Below are 25,115 nucleotides of genomic sequence, written 5' to 3' on the forward strand. Positions count from 1 at the left end.
CCAGTCCCAGACCCTTCGGGGAAATCACCAGTCAGCTCTCTGCAGCCTCCTCGTTCCCCACATGCTCTCTGCAAAGCCAGCTCAGGACATGGTAAACTCAAATCATCACAAAACTGGAGCTGGAAGCTCCCATGGGAGACTGTTCCAGCCCCTCCGAGCGGGAAATGAGGAACCAGGCCCAGAGAGGGGGGGTGACATGCCCACACTTGGTCAGGGAGTGGGTGACAAGGTGAGGATTCAAGCCCCTGTCCCCGTGGCCAAGCCTGGTCTCTCCTTACCCCCCATCCCAGCACCTGTCAGGAGCTGGGGTTCTCCTCCTGAGGCCGGGTCTCCATGGCATTCCCCAGCCCCAGTCAGAGCTTGGCCAGTTAAAACCCCAGGCCAAAGACGGACCTTGGGGCATGCGGCTGTTCCTCTCCTGCACGCTCCCCTTCCCAGCCTCCTTCTGGATCAAGTCCTGGTTTCAGATCCCTGGGTGTGGCGTGGTAGAGCAGCTGCCTTTCTAGCTTGCAGATACTGTGCCTCAGGGCTGACTAAACAGTCCCCGGACAACAGGCCTTCCTGTCTCTAGGGCCCTTGCTGGTGAAGCCTCCGGGCTCTGGAGAAGCAAGGAAAGCACCGTTTTGACGATTGCCGCTAAGCCCCAGGGACTTTCTTCCGGCCTCCAGGCTCTCTGAGTCAGGGGACAGACTGCAGGGGTTGGAGCTGTCCCAGGAGTCAGGGACAGGGACACCCCAGCTTTTCAGCTGCACTGCCCTTCCGAGATGCCCTCGGGCCTGACCAGCCTAGGCCAGTTGCCCTCACCCCTGTAGGAGTCTCTGGTTACTAGGGCAACCCAGAGGAGGCTCTGGCCCAGCATGATTAAAGGAGGAGTGAGCCCTTGGGGAGCAGTTCATCCAGCTGAAAGCCAGTTCCCTATGTGTGAAATGGAAGAAGGATTATCCCAGCACCCCATCTGCCATTCTCAGGCATCTTGTGCGCTCTGTGCCTGATTGCAGGAGCCTGGGGGCCTTGATCCGAAGCAGCACAAGTGGACTTCCAGGCCTTATGTCCTCCCTTTGCAGAGCTTGAACCCCAGCCTTAGAGATTCCCCCAAGGCCCAGGACTGAGGCAGAGCTGGGCCAAGTGCTCTCCGCATCCTGACAGCCAGGGAGGAGTCTCCTTCCCACCCCCTGCCCTGCTTTAGGGATACAGGCTGCCTTTACCCCATTGTCTAGCTGGGTGGGGTCTTTCTTCCAGGGGGACCCATCTGGTGGGATAGGAGTTTTCTGCGACTTCAGACCCATTCGCTATTTTTCTGCTTAAGGCACACGCTGCCTTGTTTCTTCAATCTGCTTGCTTCCATGCACATCTTATGTGGTAAGCGGGACCAGAACATTCCTGGTGGCCACTTCATTTGCTAAGTGCTAACCCAGTTTCTGATCCTCTAATAGGCAAGGGAAGTGAGATAATGCCGGACCCTGGGGACATGACAGATGGGCCAGCTCTCCAGTTGAAAGCACAGGGATAGATCCTTCCTGATTTCCCTGATGACTGGATGCAAAGCTCGATGCCCACCAATCTTCTCTCGGGCGTCCCTCAGTCTGGAGCCCTTTGCTGAGCCTCACACCCAACGTCCAGGCTCAGAAACTGGAATTCTTACTCTACCATCTTTATGAATTTTAAAAGGATGCTGTGACTCCCACTCTGCCAAAGACAGTGTCTATTTTCACCCCAGCAAGCTGACCCACATAGACTGTTCCCACCGTCACGGTAGAGAAAAGGAGAGGCCCCTCTGAAGGAGGATGCCTCTTGACAGGCCAGGGGCACCTGATCTGGCACAAGGGGGTTCTGACCTTGATGGCCAAGCAGAAGCAGGGAAAGTTGGAGGATAGGGTGGAGAGCCAGGGATATGGCGAGGAGTGTTGAGTGAGGAAAGAATAGAGGGGGTATACTGGACAACCAAATCCCAAATTCACCAGTCCTGCTGCATGCAGTGGGAAATGGCAGGTGTGGGGGGGAGGAGCAGACCCTGCCCAGCTCTGCCTACTCGGGAAGGCAAGGGGTCAATACGGCCAATTTCCCAGGCAGGACCAACAAGGTAGAGCCACTGCAAAATGAAACTGCGGGGCCCGGTGTTCAAAACTTGTTAGGAACTTCCAAATGGAGACTGCAGAGTACTGAACCAAGTGTGGGGCCTTGGCAGGTGCCTATACGCCAGGCTGTGGAGCCCTCCCAGTTTCCCCGGGCTGGATGCCGAGTTGGGATGGGTCCCTGGACTGACTGAGAGGCAGCGCATTAGAGTAAAAACAAAACGGTGGAGTGGTGCCTGGGTGGCTCAGTGGGTTAAGCCTCTGCCTTCACCTCAGGTCATGATCTCAGGGTCCTAGGATCGAGCCCCGCATCAGGCTCTCTGCTCAGCAGGGGTCCTGCTTCCCACCCCCCCATGCCCCTCCCCTCCTTCCCGCCTGCCTCTCTGCCTACTTGTGATCTCTCTCCATGTGACAAATAAATAAATAAAATCCTTAAAAACTAACAAACAAACAAACCTGGCAGAGGGACATGATCAGATTAAGCCCAGGGATGGATGTTACCTCTGTAATAGCTAATTATAGAGCCCCTCCTGTACATCAGGCTTTCTTCTAATGAAGTGTATGTTCTCCAGTTCAATCTTAGGATGACTGTAGGGGGCAGGGACTATCATCATCATCCTCATCTCCCAGAGAAGGACACCAAGTTACTGGAAGGTTAAGGGAAGGAATGTCACCTTCATGACCCTTAGTTAAGCAACAGCCTTAGTAATTTGCTCATATGGAGCTCCTAACTTGGAGACAGGTTTGCATGCAGGCCCAGTGGCCCGAACCCCAAGCCATTTGACTGTAAACATAGAGCACATCCCATCAAAGGGACACTTCTTTACAAGGAGCCATCTCGCTGTAGCAAAGAATGTTCTAACAGAGGTATTCAGAGATGCACGGCTTGGAGACACTGGAAGCAGACAGGAGAGCCCTTCATAGAGGAAAACCCAACACCGCTGTGGAGTGGAGTTAAATAACAATCAGAGTCACACAAGTCGCGTCTCTCTTGGTCTTTGTCATGGGTCTCAGCTAAGTGCCGTACCAGCGTCATTGGATCCCGGGATGCCAGTAGCTGGTGCCTGTTCCACAGAGAAGGAGAAGGAGAAGAAGAGAAGAACAAGATCATGGATCTTGAAGCTGACACTCCTCAGAGTCAAGGAGACGGAACTTGAACCCAAGTCCAGCTGCTTCCAAAACCCTCGCTTCCAACAGCCATACCAGACAGACTGACTGTTAAGGTCCCTCCCACCCCAAGATGCTGTAACTCTGAATCTTCACAGGGATATGATACCGTATCTGCCTGGACGATTTCACTCCGAGCTCGTGTTGATACTTTTACAGACAGTTTAGAGATGGCCAGGGGCCCCCAGAATCTGTTCCCTATCTTGAATCAGTCCTCTGGAATGTTGGCGCAGACCCTGGCCAGGCTGTTCTGACTCTTTCTCCCTCGAATTTGACAATCTGGGTTTTATGTAAGCGCTGCTGAGAGCCCATGCTTCTGATTTCATCTGCATTGAAACAGACAGCTTTGTGAGTTCTGGCCTCATGTCCAGAAAAGCTCATGGACTCTCACCTTCTCTGAGCCAAGAAGTCTGTGGCAGTCCCTGCACTCGGACTGAACCCCAAGATTCCACCCTTGAAGCTGTGGGCAAAAGCCCCAGGTTGACGGAGCTCTGGTTTAGGATTTAACTAGAACCTTTTCCAGGTTTCTCTCTCCACTTCCAAACCGACCCCAAGGATGTAATTATCTGGCACCAAAGCCTCACGTACCAGCAGATTCTTAAGGAACTGATCCCCAAACACACGTGCCAGGCTCCAGCTCACCCATCCCCATCTGGATACCCAGCTCTTCCAGAGACTCTCCATCTTACCTGCGTTAGCTTCCCGTACCAGCCTTCACAAAGTACCACCACTGGGTGGCTTAAAATGAGAGAAATATATTCTCTCTCAGTTCTGGAGCCCAGAAGCCCGACGTCGAGGTGTCCACGGGGCCATGCTCTCTCTAAAGGCTCTGGAGGAGAATCTGTTCCGTGCCCTCCTCCTAGCTTCTGCTGCCAGAAATCCATGGTATTCCTTGGCTTGTAGACACAGCTTTTCAGTCTCCGCCTCAGGGTCCCACGGGGTTCACCTTGTTCATCTCTGTCTCTTGTATTCTTCTGTGGACACCATCCTACTGGCTGAAGGCCTACCCTAACTGAACATGACCTCATCTTAACTTAATTACAAACAAGACCCTGTTATCAAATAAGATCACATTTACAAGTACTGAGAGTTAACACTTCAATGTACCTTTTCTAGGGGACATAGTTCAACCCACAGTATCCCCCATATCTCCATCAGGATACTGCTAGGGACAGGTAAGGTACCATTTCCAGTGCATTGGCTCTGTTCGTCCTGTGAGCCTCACCTTGACCCAAGGAAGTAGGTTCTACCATATCCACTGGACAGATGAGAAATCAGATAGCCGGAGAGGTTAAGTTTGGCCAAAGTCACACACAGCTACGGAGAGCAGAGCTGGGACCCATACCCAGGACACAAAGCAGCACTGTTCACAGGATGCGGTGAGCGGGAAAAAAGAAGTCTGAGCCCACCTGTTGAGACCAGGGCACTCTGAAACAACTCAGCAATTCTACAAAGGGACATGCAGGTTCTGGGCTGGACGGCCTGGCTGCAGACTCCTTTCCTTCATGTGAGATCATTTCTCTGAAACCCAGTTTCCTCATCCATAAGAGACAAGGTCATGGAAGCTGCCCTCCTTCTCTCAAGGAATACCTGGCAGGGTCCACTCCCGGACTTGCACCCCTCAGAAGCCCTGTGTACAAGTGCTATCACTGCCCATCCACCCAGCCCGCCCTTCCTTTAGCTCTTTGCTCAAATGCCACCACATCAGAGCAAGCTTCCCAGATTACCGTCTTTAAACTAGCCATGCACCTTGACATCCCCCTTATCTCATTCCCTTGATTTCTGACTAATTGATGCATTTATTGGCTTATGGTCTAGCCCACCTAGTTTAGAATGTAATCTTGGAGGGAGCAAGAGCTTCGTCTGTTCTGTTCCCTTTTGCAGCCCCAGTGCCGACAACAGTGCCTGACACATAGCAGGCACTCATTAATATTCATCAACTGAATAAATGAGAAGCTTAACATAAAGTTGGCAGTTCCTTCTCATGGTTGGAGTGGGAACAGGTTTTCCACTGGAACTAAGCTCCGTGAAAGCCAGGGATCACAGTCTTTTGATTCATTGCCACATTCCCATCTTTTTGCCGGGCACCAAACAAGGTGCTTGATAAACTTCTGTTAAATGAGGGGCACCTGGGTGGCTCAGTGGGTTAAGCCCCTGCCTTCGGCTCAGGTCATGATCCCAGGGTCCTGGGATGGAGCCCCGAATCAGGCTCTCTGCTCTGCGGGGAGACTGCTTCCCTTCCTGTCTCTGCCTGCCTCTCTGCCTACTTGTGATCTCTACTGTCAAATAAATAAATAAATAATCTTAAAAAAAAAATCTGTTAAATGAATGGGGTGAGGAAAAGGCTGCTGGATAGATGGAGACCCCACTGTCCCCTGCTCTGCAAAATGAATGGCTGTGGAAGGCTGGGGTTGCACCTGAACTGGACCTGCGAGGATTTGGGATGGTGGGAGAAGGAAGGGGGTGCTTTCTAGCTCAGAGAGACAGAGATGGGCTGCGCATGCAAGTGCGGTGACAATGAGCGAGGCTTGTTTGCAAAATGAGGAGAGCTGCCTTCTTTGAACAAGGTTAGCACCCAGAGGCAAAGGTGCAGATTGGTTGCATCTGATTATGAATTACTTAAATGCCGGGTGAAATGAAACACAGTTTCTTCCCATCCATGTGCATCAGGGACTTCACTGATACACCACTAATAAACAAATGATGTAAAGTGTGGAACGGTAAGAGCTACTTGGTTTAGCTTGCTTCCCGCCTTCGCCCCTCCAGTATCACCCGCGATCTCAGGCTCTGCAAAGGCCAGGGCACGTCTTGAAATAACTTCTCAGGCAATTAAACCACATCCCATTTTATAAGTCTGAATATGTCAGAGGATTCTGTTACCTCCATCTTTGGACCCGGAGGCCAACATCTCATGAAACCTAACGGGCTTGTAAGAGGAGCTGACATCTGGGTAGTTTCTACCAAAGAGCATGGAGACCTTCCTGCAGGGAAGATCTCTGGTAGCTGGGGAGGGCCCTGGCAGGTGCCTATACGCCAGGCTGTGGAGCCCTCCCAGATTCCCCGGGCTGGATGCCGCGTTGGGATGGGTCCCTGGGCTGACTGAGAGGTAGCACATTAGAGTAAAAATAAAATGGTGGAGTGGTGCCTGGGTGGCTCAGTGGGTTAAGCCTCTGCCTTCACCTCAGGTCATGATCTCAGGGTCCTAGGATGGAGCCCCGCATCGCATCATCGGGCTCTCTGCTCAGCAGGGGTCCTGCTTCCCACCCCCCCCCACGCCCCTCCTCCCCGCCTGCCTCTCTGCCTACTTGTGATCTCTCTCCGTGTGACAAATAAACAGACATACAGTCTTCAGGCTCCTGTCTCTGGTTTCTGGTTGCCGGGCATCTTGGGTCTGACTCTCTGGGGGTGCTGGGATTTCAGGGGCAGGGGGACACTCCCTCTCCTCTAGCCCCCCGGGATGCCAAGGATTCCTTTAATGCAGGTCAGCACCTTTCATTTCATTGCAGAAGGACAGGCCTAGAATTCAAACTGCCTCAGGAGAAGCAATATACTGGTTTGAATTAATACCAAAGTGCAAATGACTAGCGCAGACCTTTGGTCCCTTGAGGACAGATTTTTTAAAAGCCAGGAGAGGAGAAGAGGCGTGGGGAAATGAATGGACTTTATCCAAGCCCAGTTCTTCCTCTTACTCCCCGTGGGACTTTGAACAAGTTAATTAACCTCTCATCTGTAAAAACACGAGAGCTCTGCTTTGACCAGACTCCGCTGCCTACAGCTGCCCCCAGGTGCCCATCCCCACCCCCATCGTCATGCCATTTCTCAGGGACCTTTTGGTCTGGAACGTTCTTCTCCCTTTTTTCCACCTGACTCCTTCTCATCTTTCGGTTGCCCTGGATGTCTGCCCGGGGTCAGATGGCCAACTGTGTTCACATAGTCGACTCAACAATTCACACCCCTCTCCCCGCCACGTACACACACCAGACAAGGAGAACCTGGAGGGCAAGGGTTCCTTCTTGCTCTCCTTCAGGTCACCGTTAGGGACTCAGCAATTGTTTCTCCAATCATTGAGAATTCTGTGTGAATTCTTCTGTGAAAAAAAAATTTCCAAAACATGGAAAGAAAGCAAGAAAACGACTGCGTCCCCTTTCAGTGTCGTGCCGAGGCATCCAGGTTCCTCAAGGATGATTCAGTTCCCTGGGAAAACGTGCCCACATTTGACTTTGCTGTTTGCTGTTGAAGGGAGCCCAGACACTAAATGTTGCACATTAACTAGTAGATTTCTGCCCAGTAGAGATGATGGTTGAGGTGACTTCTTCCTTGTAGAAAAGACAACCTAGGACTTCACGGCCACATTAACCATTTGTACCTAACCGGATGATCTTATTCTATATCCTTTTTCTTTCTTTCTTTCTTGCCTACAAATAACTCAAATAATCTATAAATCAGCTTTGTTACCATACTGGTTCCCTCAGTATTTAATGAGTTCAGTAACACTTTGACTTGTGCTCATTCTATATTTTCTAAGAGGAATTTTTTTTAAGAGTCATGTTTTTAACTCCTTAAACATCGTATTTTGACATCTTGCAGGAATTTTGAGTGTTCCAAACAATAGCAACCCCCACCTGTTTTCTTAAGAGCTAAGCATTATGCCAATGCTTTATATCTTTCATCTCATTTAATCCTCGAAACCCTATGAAGCAGGTCTTTATTTTATCAGTGAAGAATCTCGGGCTCGGATGACGCAGAAGCTTGGCAAAGCCAGGGTCGCATATTGTGTGCCAAGAACTTTACCTGCCCTTTTGTTCAATCCTCATGACGACCCTAGGACGTTTCATAGGGTTTCATAATACCCACTTTGTCTATTAGAACACTAAGGTTTAATTATCTGCCCAAGGTATCACCATATGTAGATGGCTAGGTCGGGATTAGAAATCCAACACTTACCTACCACTCTACACTTCTTCATTGACCCAGTGTGACTTAGCTCATGGGAAAGTTCATGATGCCTAGCACATTACACAAAATGTTAGTTTTGTTTCTGTTGGGAAGTTTGGTGGTGACGACGTAGGTTGAGATTGATACATTGCCCCATGAAATTATAATCATTTTTCCCTTCTTCTGTAACATAGATCCCACCATGTTTAGCGGGGCTATGACTGTCCCAAATAAAGGTGATGTTTCCTAGTCTGCTTGGCAAGACCATGTGGCCTTGTAATTAAGTGAAATTGTCATGTGGCTCTTTTAGGAACCTTGCTTAAAATGTGGTTAATGAGCCCCTTTTTCTCTATGCCTTCCTCCATCTACCTTCCAGTAACACGAGTGTGATGTCTGGAGCTCTAGTTGTGGTCTTGCACCATGGGGATGATCCTGGCCCTTGAGAAGTTTAAGGAATAAACTGAAAAAAGCATGGGTCCCTGGGGGCTTGGCCAAGTACCACACCAGCCCTGGACTTCCGGCTTCCTGGCTTTTATGTGAGAGAGAAATAATTAGTTGTCTAATGTTAGCCACTACTCTTTTGGGTCTCTGTTGTTTCAGCCAAATGTAATCCTAACTGATACAGTACAAAGAATGAAGATGGAGTGTCAGAAGCAAAGTTGGCCTTTTTCACAGAAGTGCCCAGGGATGGCCTTGCTTCTAAGAACCAAACAGAAAGACCCTGGAGAACCTAGCAGTTGGAACCGTCAGGGAGACCGACGTTGAATGGGTTCTGCCAGCCACGACTTGCCCCGACTTGCGTCATTGCCCCTTCTGCCAGGCCGGTCCTGCTCACTGAGTTTATGGCATTAACAGGAGCTGCCAGCAAAGACATCAAGGCTCCACACAGCCATTCCCATTCTCTCCTCTTCTCAGTGTAAAGAAATGGCACGTCACCAAAACCATAATGAGGAAATCTGTCAAGCACTGTGTTCTCTTCTCGGTGAGCATGAGGAGGAAATACCTTCTGTTCTGCTCCTCCGGGCTTTGCCCATTGGCAGTGCAAGAATAAAACACGCAGATCTCTTCAACAGAGACTGATAAGGCAAGGTGTAGAGGCTCTGTTCTTGCTAGAGATTTAAAATTCAGCTTTGCCTTCTCCTAAGCCTCTGGAAAAAGAGAAAGAGAAAGATATGCTTCCCTTGCAGATGTAGAGCAAACTTTGGAGGTTTGGGAGAGGACATCGGTTGTTGTTGGTGGTGGTGTGTGTGTGTGTGTGTGTGTGCACACGTGTGTGCTTTGAGACTCCTTGAATGAAGACACCAACAGGTGTCATTACCTGCCAGGACTGTGTTAGCTTCAGCTGCCAGGTGCCCTTTCCTGGTGTCTGGCTGCCTTGGGTAATGTCCTGTTATGTGATCTTGGGTACAATATTGTGTGCCTCAGCTTCCCACCAGTGAAATAGAAATTTTGACAATGGCTGTCTCCAAAGGCTGTTATAAAGACTAAACGATATATTCTGGGTAAAACTTTTAGATTCCCAGCACTTGGTAAGTACTCAATAAATGTTGTTTGTTATTATTGTTATGGAGTAATAATAATACAGTTAACACTTAGAGACCTCCCTGCATGCTAAGCATTGTGCTAAGTCTCCAACATGTATAAAGTCTTTATCCTTACAATCCGAGGGCTACTACTGTTACCTCCCCATTTTATTGACAAGGAGAATGAGACACATTTGGGCCCCAACCCTGGCTTCTGCCCCACACCCATGAAAAAGGAGAAAGGAGGGCATCCTGACTCCTTACTGACTACTGGTCTAATCTTACCCCAGCATTCTCGGTCCCTTCCCACCTCAGGCTTTTAAAATGCTGCTGCCTTGGTCTGCCTTGCCTCCCAGATCCATTTCAACACATCTGGGCACCTTCTCAGCCCCTGTCAGACCCCTATTTCTCTGTCACACAGCCCCCATTTCTGTGTGTGCTCTAGTTCCTTCAGTGAGGATCTATTCCATGGTTTCCTTGTTTTCTCTCTTTCTGCAGGTTGGACTGCAAGCTCCATGCTGGCAGTGTCCCCCCACCTGCCCTGTGGATGCCCAGAACACAGTAGGCATGTGATAAATATCGAAAGTGTCCTCAGGTCTGAGTAGAACTAAGAGAAAGGATTCTCCTTCAGATATGGCAGACCTCCAGTGAGCCCTGTGTGCACGGGGACTTTCCTATGATGAGCAGAGCTGGCACGGGTGGGCCTTCACTGCCTGCCAGGCCCAACTCAAAGCATATGACATGCATCTTCTCACTCACAACCATCCAATGGGATGCATCTTCACCTGCGAGGGCCACCATAATGAAAGATCTAGCCTGGGAGCCCTAAACAACAGAAATGTATTTTCTCACAGTTCTGGAGGCTGGAAGTCCAAGGTCAAGGTGTAGGCAGGGTTGATTTCTTCAGAGGCCTCTCTCCTTGGTTTGTGAATGGCATGCTTGTCATTGTGTCTTCACATGGCTTCCCTCTGTGTATGGCCCAATTTCCTCCTCTTATAAGGATACCTGTCATATTGGAAGACGGTCCACCCCAATGACCTTGTTTTACTTTAATTACTTCTTTGAAGACTTTGTCTCCAAATACAGTCACATTTTGAAACCCTAAGGGTTAGGACTTAAAGGCTGAATTTGGGGGAGGGGAACACAATTCAGCCCATAACCAGGTAGGTGCTGTTATCATCCCATTTTTCAGTTGAGGAAACTGAGGTGCAGGGAGACTGGGGAACTCACCGAGGCCCACAGCTAACAGAGGGTGCTGTCCCTACCCCACCACAGCCAGCAGAGGTTGTGTTGGCCATTAACCTCTCTCTTCCTTCCAGGAGGAAATCAGGGGTGAAACAAATTGCCCAAGGCCACTTAGCCAACAGGTGATGGAGTGAGAACTCTAACCCCAGTATTCTTGCTCGGGGGTTCAACGTCTTTCCATGGCCCCACCCCACCTCTGTCTCTCTAAAGCAGCTCTTTCTGTAGGAAAAGGGGCTGGTAATTGGTCCCACGAAGTCAAGGGCAAGTCTTGGAATACAACAGTTTTTACATTGACATTACAGGGAGGTTAATGAAAATGTGGTTCCCTCCAGTGCCTCTGACAGGAGCCTTTTATGAATGGTTCTTGTGGTTCAGAGCTGCCCCAGGCAAAGCTGGGAAGAAGGAAGCAGAGTTCACCTCCCTCCAAGATTCCCTCGCCCTGCTACCTGCTGCCCTCTTGCCTTGCCACAGCAAGAGCTGCCATAATAATACTAGCACTTTCTGAATGATGACTGTGTGCTAAGTATTTTTATGTGTTCGTTTCTTTAATCCTCTGAGTGACTCTACAGGTCACGGGATGGCATTATTATCACCCCTATTTTATACAGCACTGAATCAAGGCATGGCAATTGCCCGGAATCCCTGAGGGAGGATTTGGTGGAGGCTGGATGGAAACCCAGGCAGCTGGCTCCCAGCCTAAGATTAGGTCTCCTCCTGCACCCTGGGAGGGGCACAGCTGACAGTGAGTTAGTGGCCGACCTCTTCCCTATGACTCCTTCACTGTTCATCTGTCATCTGTCCACTGAGAACTTCAGGCACCTCCTCTGTTTGTCTTGGTCCAGGCCAGCACCTGGCTCCTCCTTCTAGGGCCTCTAGTCACGGAGGGCAGGAGAGCCCTTAAAGAGACAGTACAGACCCTGCATAACAGGAGTGTGTCCCAATGCTCTGGGGCAAGGAGAGGAATTCCCTGTCTGTGGAAGTCAAGGGGGGCATTCCCCATCTGCAGAAGTCAAGGGAGACTGGAGAGGAGCAGTGATGTATATGGTGGGTCTTGAAGGAACAGGAGTTTGCTGGGCAAGGAAAGGTATTTCACCACTGGTGTGTGTAGAGCTGGGGGGTAGGGTGGGTAGGAGGAGAGTCTGGAGGAGGAGTTGGGGGTGCCAAGCTACGAAGTGGCCGGGGGGGGGGGGGTTCACCTGAGAGGCCATGGCATTTTAAGGCCCCTATGAGACTGAAAGCAACTTGATCTTCCAGCTCTGTAATACCTGCTCCTCCTACTGAGACCAAAATCCCAAGTGTCTGCAGTAGCGTGGAATGCTGTCCACGAAGAAGCCTCTCAGCCGGGGGTCCTACTCCCTGCCTTATCTCCCACTCCTCTGTTCCTCTGTTCTCGCTGACTACCCCCCTCCTCCACACCCCCACCCCCTCCACCCTTCACCCCCTCCATCTCCCCCCAGCCCTCGCTGTAACTGCTGTCCTGCTCTTCCTTAAACAGACCAAGCATGAGTCCTAGACCTTGGACTTGACACTCCCTCTGCCTGGGACTCTCCTCCCCTCTAGCAAAGTTCCCTATAATCAGCTAATGACATGCAGCTAAGCTGTAGCGTGGATCTCAATAAACTCTCGTTAAATGAATGAATGAGCTCTCCTTTATTATATTTCAATTCATTGAAAGTAAGTATACGGACAGCTCTCAGCTGTCCAATTGTGCTGAATAATTAACCAGGACACACTGCTCCCCTTCAGGCTGCCCAGATCACCCCATTAACTCTGGGCTGTTCTCAGTTTGCCAGCACCACCTCCCCGAGTGAGAGCGGGGCTGGGCTGCAGTCAAAGGGAGGCCCTTTAGCAACTGAACTGCTCCCCAGCCCACGGCTGCTTCTAACAACCCGGCTGCCACACACATCTCAGCAGCAGAACAGGAGCTGTGGGAAATTGCCTGAATTGAGAAGCTGACGGGAAAGTAAAATGGATCTATCAAAACCCAACCTAAACCCAGAGACAAAAGGCAATTCCTTCTAGCATCTTGAGCATGTTCCTGATGCTGGAAAGGGGGGAGGGAAGTCTCTCCCACTTCCAGCCCTACCTATGCCTCCCTTTTCCTGTTGGGGGAGGGGTACTGGAGAGCAGGTCGATGGACTGCTAAGTGACCGTGGCCTTGGGACCAAATGAAATCACTGCCTGTGTTAGGGAGAGATGGTGCTGACACATTTTGGATGGTCAAAATAGCAATAAGGTCTTTGATGAAAAAGGCACACGCACAAAAATCCTATTTCCTCGCCTGTAAGAACAGAGGCAAAATAAGTTGTTTTGATAGGTACAAATTCATCCATTTCTGAACCACGCGAACAAACAATTGTGGACTTCCAAATTTTGCACACTGTCTCGGTGCTCAAGTTTTTTCCTCCCATTATTATTACTACTCTTTCCTGTTGAATGACAATATTAGCTGATTATAAGTAAATCAAGGCGCTTTCCAGCAGTTGCAGCTGAAAATTCGTTTTCAAGATTAAGCCTGATTGCTGAGTGTCTTAACAAGCAAGGTGGAACAGCTAAGCCATTTACGCCCAGAATCCTGGTGAAGAAACTGGGGCTTAATGAACCCTGAAACAGCTACCCTCTTCTTCCCGACAAGGAGAAGAGAACACAGGGCTCTAAGTTTCAAGTGTGAGCCAAAAACTGGTTGTGAAATTGTTATTTAGAGATGGGGGAGGGGCACTCTGGAAAGCAGTTGGCTTCACACCTCAGGAGAGAGATTATTTTTTTCCTCTTAGAAGCAGCTCAGGTAAGCAACCGAGAGATCCTGGAGATGAAATCTGGATGCCAAGTTTCCAGTGATTCCGTGCGTGTGAATGGTGGGTTTTACACACCCAGAATGTCCAATTTGCAGGGAGCCCCTTGGGGGCTAGATGATGGTCTGGCAGCCTTTTCAGGCTCTCCTGGCAATGGGCTCAGGAGGTTTACTCCTTGAAGATTGCAAGGCAAAGTGATTTTCCAATATTTGCAAATTGGCAAGCTGTGAACTTGTCGAGAAGGCCTATGGGTGTGGGACAGCCCAGAGAGGTGGTGGCTGGAAACCCCAGCTCAGGGCTGCGCGCCCAGCCGGTTCTGCATTCGGGCACTAGATGGCGCCAGCAGCCTACCAGGCCGAACTGCCTCCTTTCACGAGATCTGAGGAGCAGGCTTTCTCAGGGCGGGGGGCTGTCCATCAAGAAGCCACTGTGAATCCAAGCCCCCAAGGACTTCCCTTTGCTTCCGGAGGACACAGGGTGGGTGTGTAAGGTGATCAGTGATGTGTCCTGGGCGGCAGGTGAAGAACCACTGCTTTCCACTGCCATGCATTGCTTTCCTGTTGCTAAGACCCTTGCCAGGAAGGACAGGTTTCCTCCCCAAGACTCTTTTTATCTTGTCTGTCTCCTCAGCAGCATAGCCTACCCTCCCCCAGCTACCAGAGATCTTCCCTGCAGGAAGATCTCCACGCTCTTTGGTAGAAACTGTTTGGTGTCCTCTAATAGGTATTTTTTCCTTCTCCCCTGTTTGGGGCTTCAAGCAACCAGGGTTCACACAGCACCTGGGAGTCACCACCCACAGGACAGGGAGAGGTTCTGAGAGGCTCTGTGGAAGGCTCAACAGGGGCAGCTTGCCCATCTCCCAGTTCTCGGCTTCCTATCTGTGGTATGAATGCTGGGTCTGGTTTCAGACATTATTCCCCAAACTTGGGAGGGGTCTCCATGCACAACGGGGCATAGAGAGTTATGTGTATGAGACCTCAAGTTCAGATAGTAATTATGTCATCTTATCTTTCTTGGTCAGTACTAGGGCTCTCTGTTTGTCTGTTATTTATCCTCATTCTCCATGGACAACTGTGGTGTTTCACAGATACCGTTGAATTCACATTATCCGTGGAAAATGTGTTGTATTCTTGAATATGTATGTGTATATTTATGCATTTGAGGAGGAATATGCTTAAAACACACACACGTGGGCGCCTGGGTGGCTCAGTGGGTTAAGCCGCTGCCTTCGGCTCAGGTCATGATCTCAGGGTCCTGGGATCAAGGCCCGCATCGGGCTCTCTGCTCAGCAGGGAGCCTGCTTCCCTCTCTCTCTCTCTCTCTGCCTGCCTCTCCATCTACTTGTGATCTCTCTCTGTCAAATAAATAAAATCTTTAAAAAAAAAAAAAAAAAAAAAAAAAAAAAAAAAAAACACACACACGCATGCACACACATGCACGCATGCTTACACACCCCTAATCCAGCATCAACATTGTTAATTAGAAATCCAAACCTTGAGGAGGATAGACAAAGAGCTCAAGGTTTCACATGAGGTTGGGTGAAAACATGGCCTTCATATCAGGCATCTTGACTCATGGGCCAGTTCTTCCACCGGAGCATATATTTTTAATTCACATAAATAATTTATTAGGATCTAAGAGGAAAATCAGAAACCATTCTAGGTCTTTCACACAGAGGTAATTTAATACAGGGAACTGATCTGACTAGTGATGAGAGAGAGAAGATAACCATGGTGATGAGGGGACCCAGGGATTATCTACCACAGGAAACCACCACTGCCAGGTTGGGGCTGGCAGGACAAAAGCATGAATGATGTTAATGGCCTGGAGCTCCGGCTTCTGGCTGGGCTCCGAGGAGTACTGCCTGGAGCATGTGAAACAATGGCCGAGGGACCATCTGGAAGGAGCCAGAACCACAGGAAAGGCACAGGGGCTTTGGGAGATACTACAGGAAACAGAGGAGGAGCACCCTGGGTCTCCCTTCCTCCACACCCCCACCCCCGATCTTCTGTCAGAGTTTCCTATTGGACCGACCTGGAAGCTGGAGGCAAATGAACCTGGAAATTGTCATTCCCAGTGATATAGAGAGCTCAGGAAAGAGCTGAGATGGATTGAGAACAAAATGGCAGTTCATGGGCAGAATGGTGATGTGCTAAAGACCTCGGGGTGCGTGTGTGTGCATGTGTGTGCATATTGAGTACTGTATTAAGGTGAAGTGTAGACTTCCTGCTTCACATCTCAGCTCCATTTACTAGCTATATAACATGGACAACGTACTGAACGTCTCCGTGCCTCTGTGCTTTGGGGATAATAAGGATGTCTGTGTGTTTGCTGGAATTTGTAAAGACTGAGTGAGTTAGTCCATGTCAAGTACTTAGAATGCTGGCTGGCACAGAGTAAGCATTCAGTCTCATATACTATGTTTTTTAAGGACTTGTCCAGGTTACATGCAGGTGCATACCATTCACTGCCTGTTCCCATGGGGTGTGCCCGCCACATCTCATTTCTCCAAGGAAGCCTGAGAAAAATGCCAATCCTCTGTCCACTTTCATTTCATTTGGGATGGCGGGAGTGGTAGATATGTGTTGAATTAAGCAAAGATCATATTTCAGGAACAAAGTCAGAGGGCTGCATGTAACTTCTGCATGAGAGTAGACTGAAATCCAGGATGGCACCTGTAGGGTCAGCTTAAAAGCCGGCTTACTTTGAAGGATTTGTCAATGAGATTTGGACCAAAGGCCCTTGGTATAATGCACTTGACTCAATTTGACCTTTTCATAAATGAAAATAACTTGGTTCTATTCTTCTGTGTCAGTGTAAGTTCTGTAAGGGTAGAGTCCACGTCTCATCTCACGGATTGAACCCCTCCGGATACCCACAGTGGCTCTGTGAGTGGGCCATTGTGATCAGTTGGGGAAGCTGAGGTTCACAGGACTTAAAAAACCTCTCAGTGGCTGAGCCAGGGTTGAATTCAAGTCTGGGCTAGGTCATCCCACTGTACGGCTTCTCTTAAGGCACTAGCAGGGAGCCTGACCCATGGGGTGAGGAGTCACTTTTCACTTACAACTGGGAGCATGGGTTGATTCTGTGGGCCTGAAGCTTGGGTGAGAAGGGCCTGAATCTGTCACAGACAACCAGAGAGGGCCACAGACAGAAACTGAGATGGAGTCAGAGCCAAGAGTGTGTGAGAAGTGACTCCAGGTCTGGAACCAGCCAGGGAGATGCTGGGAATCCTTGCCCCAGGGCAAGGCTGGTGGGTGGGAGAAGCAGGCTCACAGGTCCAAGGTCTTGGTGGGAGGATAGATAGTTGGCAGCTTTATAGGAGTTCATTGAGTGATTACTGTAATGCCCCATTGTGTCTTTGTAAATGATTGCATTTTGTAATTGAAAGCTCTTGAGACTTCTCCAACCGGAAGATCTGAACTAATTCATTGGCTCAGCCAGTGTAGATTATGGTCCATTTGGGCAACTGCTTGCATTTCCAACGATGGATGTGGACCATTTATCTATGCCTTGTTGTCTCAGCAGGTCTAGAGTCGATGCTAATGAGAGCAGATTCATTTTCCTGAAGCACCATTTCCATCATGTTGCTCCTGGATTGAAACCCTGCAATGACAGCCCATTACCCACAGGGAAAAGGCCAAATGCCACATTTGAAATTGTATCAGTGTCCTCCTAGTCAGCCCTCAGGGCCTGCCTTTCCAACATGACCTTCTCCACCTTCCACACATGCTCTAAGTATGTTTGTTCATTCATTTAATGCTTACTGAGTGCCTACTGTATGCTATGCACTGCTAGGTTATTGGGACTTGGGCTGTGCCATGTTTTGAGTGTGTGTGTCCCCCCACATTTGCATGCTAAAATCATAATGTCCAATGTGTGGTATTAGGAGGTAGGGTCTTTGGGAAGTGCTTAGGTCATGAAGGTTGATCCCTTATGAATGGGATCCCATAGATCTCCCTCCCTCCTTCTGGCAAGTAAGTTATAACAAAGTTGGCAGGCTACACAAAAAGAAGGCCTTTGTCAGAACCTGACCATGCTGGCACACTGATCTTGGACTTCCAGCATCCAGATCTGCTTGTAAGCCACCCAGTCTCTGATATTTTTGTTAGAACAGCCTCAACAGACAAAGACAGGCTACACATAAAACACAATGTAGTATGCAGTGTGTATTAGTTTCCTGTGGCTGCTGTAACAAGGTACCACTGATTCAATGACTTAAGACAACAGAAATCTATTCTCTCATAGTTCAGGAGCCAGAAGTCTGAGATCAAGGTTTCAGCAGAGTTGGGTTGTTCTGGAGGCTCTCCAGAAGAGACCCATCTCATGTCCCTCTCCCAGGTTCTTGGGACTGCAGGCAATCCTTGGCATCCTTTGGCCTGTAGATGGACTGCTCCAATCTCTGCCTCATCTTCATATCAACTTCTCTGTGTCTTCTCTCCTTCTCCTGTTGTGCACTAATCTTTGGCTTTAGGACCCACCCTAATCAATCACCCTTAGCTCGAGATCTCTAACTTAACTACATCTGCAAAGTTCCTTCTTCCAAATAAGGTAACATTCACAGGTTGCAGGTCATGGACACCCAGCAGACATCTCCTCCTCTGGAGGAAAGACTGAGACTATGAGACTTGAGTTTTCCTGCTTCTGAGGTAGAGGTGGGTGAGTCAGTAGAGGATTAGGTGTGAATGTTGGGTTGGGTAGTCACCCATGTCTATCATGGGCAGGGGTACACACAGTGACTGACACACGGTTCCTGCCCTCAGGAAGCTGAGCATTACTGTCTCACTTCACCCTCATAACAACCCTGTCTTGAGGTTTGTTTGGTTGCAAGAAGTGGAACCCAAGTGTAGTGGACCCTGAGATGCACTACCCAGAGCCTTCTTCAGTGCAGGATCTGCTGTCCCAGCTGCTGGGCCAGTTAGCAGATTGTCTTCAGTGGTCAGACCCCTTGTGGATTGACTCAGCTGCAGAGAGTGGCCTCATCCAAAGTCATGCCATGCCCAGATAGTCCCATACCCAATGACTGGTCTATATAGATCTGGCCATTTTGGCCCAAGTAAACAATTCTGAAAGCTTATTCCAACTCCTGAACCTCCCACAGTGTTATGCACTGAATTGTGCATAAACATCTCCCCCTCAGCTGTCCCCATGCACATGTTGAAGCCCTAACTCTGGAATCTCAGACTGTGACTATGTTTGGAGATTGGACCTTTTAAGAGGGCTTTATGGGCAGGCCTTTATTTAATATGACAGGTGTCTTTATAAAAAGAGGAGATGAAGATACAGACACACATAGAGGGAAGGCTGTGTGAAGATACAAGGAAGGTGGCCATCTACAAGCCAAGAAAAGAAGCCTCAGAAGAAACCAACTTTGCTGGTGCCTTGATCTCAGAAATCTGAGCCTCCAAAAATCTAAAAAATAAATTTCTATTGCTTAAGTCCCCCAGTCTTTGTTTTATTATGGTGGTCCAGCCAACTAATACACATGTGTTGGCTGAGGCTGTGAGCCTGCATCCCAGCATGGCTCCTCCCTCTGACCACTTCTGCTTCCTTCCCTTCCTGCCACTCTGTCCATCCCAAGAAAAGTCCTTGGAAAACATGGCACCTCCTTACCTGCATCTCAGAGTCGGCTTCTAGGGACCCCATCCGGGCCTCCACTCACTCTAGCTAAGGGACAGTGGGGGCTATTGGGAGGATATGGGGGAGAGATCTCAGATATTGGCTATTGGGAGGGTGAGGAGTTCCCAGGCTTCGTGGACTGAAATTGGGAGTGGAAGCTAATAGGGAACAGTGTCTGTGGTCTCTAGTGCCTGCCTAACTGTCTGTCTTCCTCTACTTCCTCTCTTACCTTCACTTCTCTCTGAACATTGGCTTCAGTCTGCAGATTCTCCCTGAAGACCTAGTCTCTCTGTAGTCTCTTCTCTGCAGGTGCCTTCAAGAGGACCAGTCCTACCCAGCCTAAGACGCTAGTCATCCCTTTTTGGCCATCCCATTCTAGGTTTCTTCATTCAAAATCTCAAGAAATTGAGCGCCCAAGTGGTCAGGGGTGGGCCTCCGCCAGGCCTCTAGGTGGCGCAGTGGGGGAGGAAAGGACATGTGGTGAGGTGCTCCAGGCCACCAGTCTGCGTCAATTCTTTGGCATTTTACTGAAGCCAAAATGGAAGCCTAGGACACACTGTTCATTCCCGTTTACTATCAGGAGGCACTTGTCTTGTGCTAGCTTGTGTTGTTATTGCTCATTTCCTCAATTTGATGAGAATTACAGGTCTTGAAGCCCAGGGACTGTGCATCAGCCTTCTCTGCATTCTCCCTTTGTCCTCTGCACCTGAACCATGGCCCCAGCTCAGAGCTGATGCTCAGTGAACATTTGTGGATTCAAGGATGGGGGCCAGGGTTTCAGATGGGTTACATTCATTTCCAGCTGTGATCACAGCCTACCACGTAAAGTGTGCCAATGGTCTCTAAGTCATAGGAAATGAAAGGCAGGGGTGGGGCTGGAGGCAATGGTTCTCTACAACATGAACTGACTTAACAGCTATGTATTTTTTTAATGTGGTAAAATATACGTAACAAAAATTTACCATTTTAACAGTTTTTAAGTGTACATTTAGTGGCATTAAGTACATTCACATTGCTGTGCAACCATCACCACCATCCATGTCCACCTCATCTCTCCCAGCTGAAACTCTGTACCCATTAAACACTAGCCTCCCTCCCTCCCCTCTCCTTTCAGCGTTGGCAACCACCACCCTGCTTTTTGTTTCTATACAGTTGACTACTCTAGGCACCTCATATAGGACGAATCACACAATAATTGTCTTTTTGTGACTGGCTTTTATTTCACTTAGCATAATCATTTCAAGGTTCATTCATGCAGCCTGTGTCAACATTTCCTTCCTTTTTAGAGCTGAATAATATTCCATTATAATATACCACATTTTGTTTATTCATTCATCTCTTAGTGAACACTTGGATTGCTTCCACAAACAGCTCTTTAAAAAAAAAAGATTTTATTTATTTATTTGACAGAGAGAGAGAGATCACAAGTAGGCAGAGAGACAGGCAGAGAGAGAGGGGGACACAAGCTCCCCGCTGAGCAGAGAGCCCGATGCGGGACTTGATCCTAGTACCCTGAGATCATGACCTGAGCCTAAGGCAAAGGCTTAATCCACTGAGCCACCCAGGCACCCCCAACAGCTCTTTTTAAGAAAAAAAATTAATTTAGCACTCACTATGTTGCAGGCAGAGTACTCAATTCCTAGCATGCATTATTTAATTAAACTTCCCAATATCTTTAGGAATATCTTTAAGACTAACCTCTTCTTTTAGGTTGAAAAAATTGAGGCTTGGAAAAATTAAGGAATTTCCCCCAGTCACGCAGCAAGTGAGCTGCAGGTTCAGATTCCCTCCCAGGGCTATGTGGTGCCAGAGACTAGAGGCTTCCCATCCCATGCTTTAAGAAGCATCACAGTAACAAAGTTAGCAAAATCCCAAGTAGAACACCACAGGATGAATGACCCAGACTCTTCAACACATAAAATGGAAAGGGAAGAAAAAAAAAGGAAGGGAGTCCAAAGAGGGAAAGAGACTTAACAGATGAATCAACCAAATGAAATGATTGTGTTTGTTTGCATCCTGATTTGAAAAAAAATCAACTCTTCGCAAAAGCAATTAGAGAGATTTGAACAATGGCTGGGTAACCTCTGATGATATTAAATTATTGCTATTATTATTATTTTATAATAATAGAGTAACCACATACTAACGGTATTGTGGTTGTGTTTTAAAAGGAGAGAGTGAGAGTCTTAACAGTACAAACTGAAATATTTAGAGATGAAATTTATGATGCTGGTGTCTAGAATTTACTTCAAAAAACTCCAGAAGAGGGGATGGGTGAGCAAGGGGTAAGGAGCAAGGGGTAAGGTAATGAAATAAGATTGAGTTTGTGTTGATAGTTGTTGGAACCTAGAGATTGAACCAGATTTATGAGACTAGCAACCAAATGTAATGTACAGACCTTGTTTGATCCTGATACAAATGATTTCAAGAGGCAGAAACAATGCCAGAGACAATAAGGGAAACTTGAACTCTGCGCTTTTGAATGATATTAAGAAAATATTGTTAATATTTTTTATGTGTATGATGGTATAGTAGTTATGTTTAAGGAAAAGAGGAGTACCTATTTTTCAGAGATGCATACTGAAACATTTTATAGGTGGAATGATACAATATCTGCAATATTCAAACTATTCCAAGAGTAAGGGGTGGGGAGAGTAAGTGGGGGATAAAGATCAAAAAAGAGCAGCCATGTGTTGATAATTATTACAGCTGGTTGATGGGTGTCTGGGGCTCATTTTACTATCGTGTCTACTTTTGAATATCCTTGAAAATTTCTACAATAAAAAGCTGAAAAGCGCAAGATGGCGGAGAAGTAGCAGGCTGAGACTACTTCAGGTAGCGGGAGATCAGCTAAATAGCTTGTCTAAAGATTGCAAACACCTATAAATCCAACAGGAGATTGAAGAGAAGAAGAACAGCAATTCCAGAAACAGAAAATCAACCACTTTCTGCAAGGTAGGACTGGCGGAGAAGTGAATCCAAAGTGACGGGAAGATAGACCGCGGGGGGAGGGGCCGGCTCCCGGCGAGCGGCGGAGCAACGGAGCACAAAACCAGGACCTTTAAAAGTCTGTTCCGCTGAGGGACATCGCTCCAGAGGCTTAACTGGGGTGAAGCCCAGGCGGGGTCAGCGCGGCCTCAGGTCCCGCAGGGTCACAGAAGGATCGGTGGGTGTCTGAGTGTCGCAGAGCTTACCAGTATTAAAATGGGAAGCTGGCTACAGAGACAGAGCCGAGGAGTGAGCTCTAAACTCGGGGTTACCTTGAACCGGTCGCAGGCTCGGTCAGCTCGGAGCGCGGCCAGAGGCCAGCGTGACGGGAGTCATTGGGCGCTGTTCTCTGAGGGCGCACTGAGGAGGGGGCCCCGGGCTCTCGGCTCCTCCGGGCTGGAGACCGGGAGGCCGCCATCTTCACTCCCATCCTCTGGAACTCTATGGAAAGCACTCAGGGAACAAAAGCTCCCGAAAGCAAACCCAGCAAACCCGAGAGGATTATTCAGCCCGGCCCCGGGTAAGGGCGGTGCAACTCCGCCTGGGGCAAAGACGCTTGAGAATCACTACAACAGGCCCCTCCCCCAGAAGATCAACGAGAAACCCAGCCAGGACCAAGTTCACCTACCAAGGAGTGCAGTTTCAATACCAAGGAGAGCGGCGGAATTCCAGAGGAGAAGAGGGCAAGGCATGGAACTCATGGCTTTCTCCCCATGATTCTTTAGCTTTGCAGTTAATTGAATTTTTTTTCTCTTTTTCAATTTTTTTTCTCTTCTTCTGCTAAATTTTTTTTAACTTTTACCGTTTTCTTTTTTTAACGTTTTTTAAATAGTTTATCTAATATATATATATATTTTCCTTTTTATATTTTTTATCGGCTTTCTTTTTTTAATAGTTTCTTTTTCCTTTTTTTTTTTCTTCTGAACCCCTTTTTATCCCCTTTCTCCCCCCTCACGATTTGGGATCTCTTCTGATTTGGCTAAAGCATATTTTCCTGGGGTTCTTGCCACCCTTTTAGTATTTTACTTGCTCCTTCATATACTCTTATCTGGACAAAATGACAAGGCAGAAAAATTCACAACAAAAAAAAGAACAAGAAGCAGTACCAAAGGCTAGGGACCTAATCAATACAGACATTGGTAATATGTCAGATATAGAGTTCAGAATGATGATTCTCAAGGTTCTAGCCGGGCTTGAAAAAGGCATGGAAGATATTAAAGCAACCCTCTAGGGAGATATAAAAGCCCTTTCTGGAGAATAAAAGAACTACAATCTAACCAAGTTGAAATAAAAAAAGCTATTAATGAGGTGCAATCAAAAATGGAGGCTCTCACTGCTAGGATAAATGAGGCAGAAGAAAGAATTAGCGATATAGAAGACCAAATGACAGAGAATAAAGAAGCTGAGCAAAAGAGGGACAAACAGCTACTGGACCACGAGGGGAGAATTCGAGAGAAAAGTGACACCATAAGACGAAACAACATTAGAATAATTGGGATTCCAGAAGAAGAGGAAACAGAGAGGGGAGCAGAAGGTATATTGGAGAGAATTATTGGAGAGAATTTCCCCAATATGGCAAAGGGAACAAACATCAAAATCCAGGAGGTTCAGAGAACCCCCCTCAAGATCAATAAGAATAGGTCCACACCCCGTCACCTAATAGTAAAATTGACAAGTCTTAGTGACAAAGAGAAGATCCTGAAAGCAGCCCGGGAAAAGAAGTCTGTAACGTACAATGGTAAAAATATTAGATTGGCAGCAGACTTATCCACAGAGACCTGGCAGGCCAGAAAGAGCTGGCATGATATATTCAGAGTACTAAATGAGAAAAACATGCAGCCAAGAATACTATATCCAGCTAGGCTATCATTGAAAATAGACGGAGAGATTAAAAGCTTCCAGGACAAACAAAAACTGAAAGAATTTGCAAACACCAAGCCAGCTCTACAGGAAATATTGAAAGGGGTCCTCTAAACAAAGAGAGACCCTAAAAGTAGTAGATCAGAAAGAAACAGAGACAATATACAATAACAGTCACCTTACAGGCAATACAATGGCACTAAATTCATATCTCTCAATACTTACCCTGAATGTTAATGGGCTAAATGCCCCAATCAAAAGACACAGGGTATCAGAATGGATAAAAAAACAAAACCCATCTATATGTTGCCTACAAGAAACTCATCTTAAACCCGAAGACACCTCCAGGTTTAAAGTGAGGGGGTGGAAAAGAATTTACCATGCTAATGGACATCAGAAGAAAGCAGGAGTGGCAATCCTTATAGCAGATCAATTAGATTTTAAGCCAAAGACTATAATAAGAGATGAGGAAGGACACTATATCATACTCAAAGGAACTGTCCAACAAGAAGATCTAACAATTTTAAATATCTATGCCCCTAACGTGGGAGCAGCCAACTATATAAACCAATTAATAACAAAATCAAAGAAACACATCGACAATAATACAATAATAGTAGGGGATTTTAACACTCCCCTCACTGAAATGGACAGATCATCCAAGCAAAAGATCAACAAGGAAATCAAGGCCTTAAATGACACACTGGACCAGATGGACATCACAGATGTATTCAGAACATTTCATCCCAAAGCAACAGAATACACATTCTTCTCTAGTGCACATGGAACATTCTCCAGAATAGATCACATTCTTGGTCCTAAATCAAGTCTCAACCAGTATCAAAAGATTGGGATCATTCCCTGCATATTTTCAGACCACAATGCTCTAAAGCTAGAACTCAATAACAAGAGGA

Source organism: Lutra lutra, chromosome 2 (genome assembly GCF_902655055.1).
Source record: "Lutra lutra chromosome 2, mLutLut1.2, whole genome shotgun sequence".
Classification (NCBI taxonomy): Eukaryota; Metazoa; Chordata; class Mammalia; order Carnivora; family Mustelidae; genus Lutra; species Lutra lutra.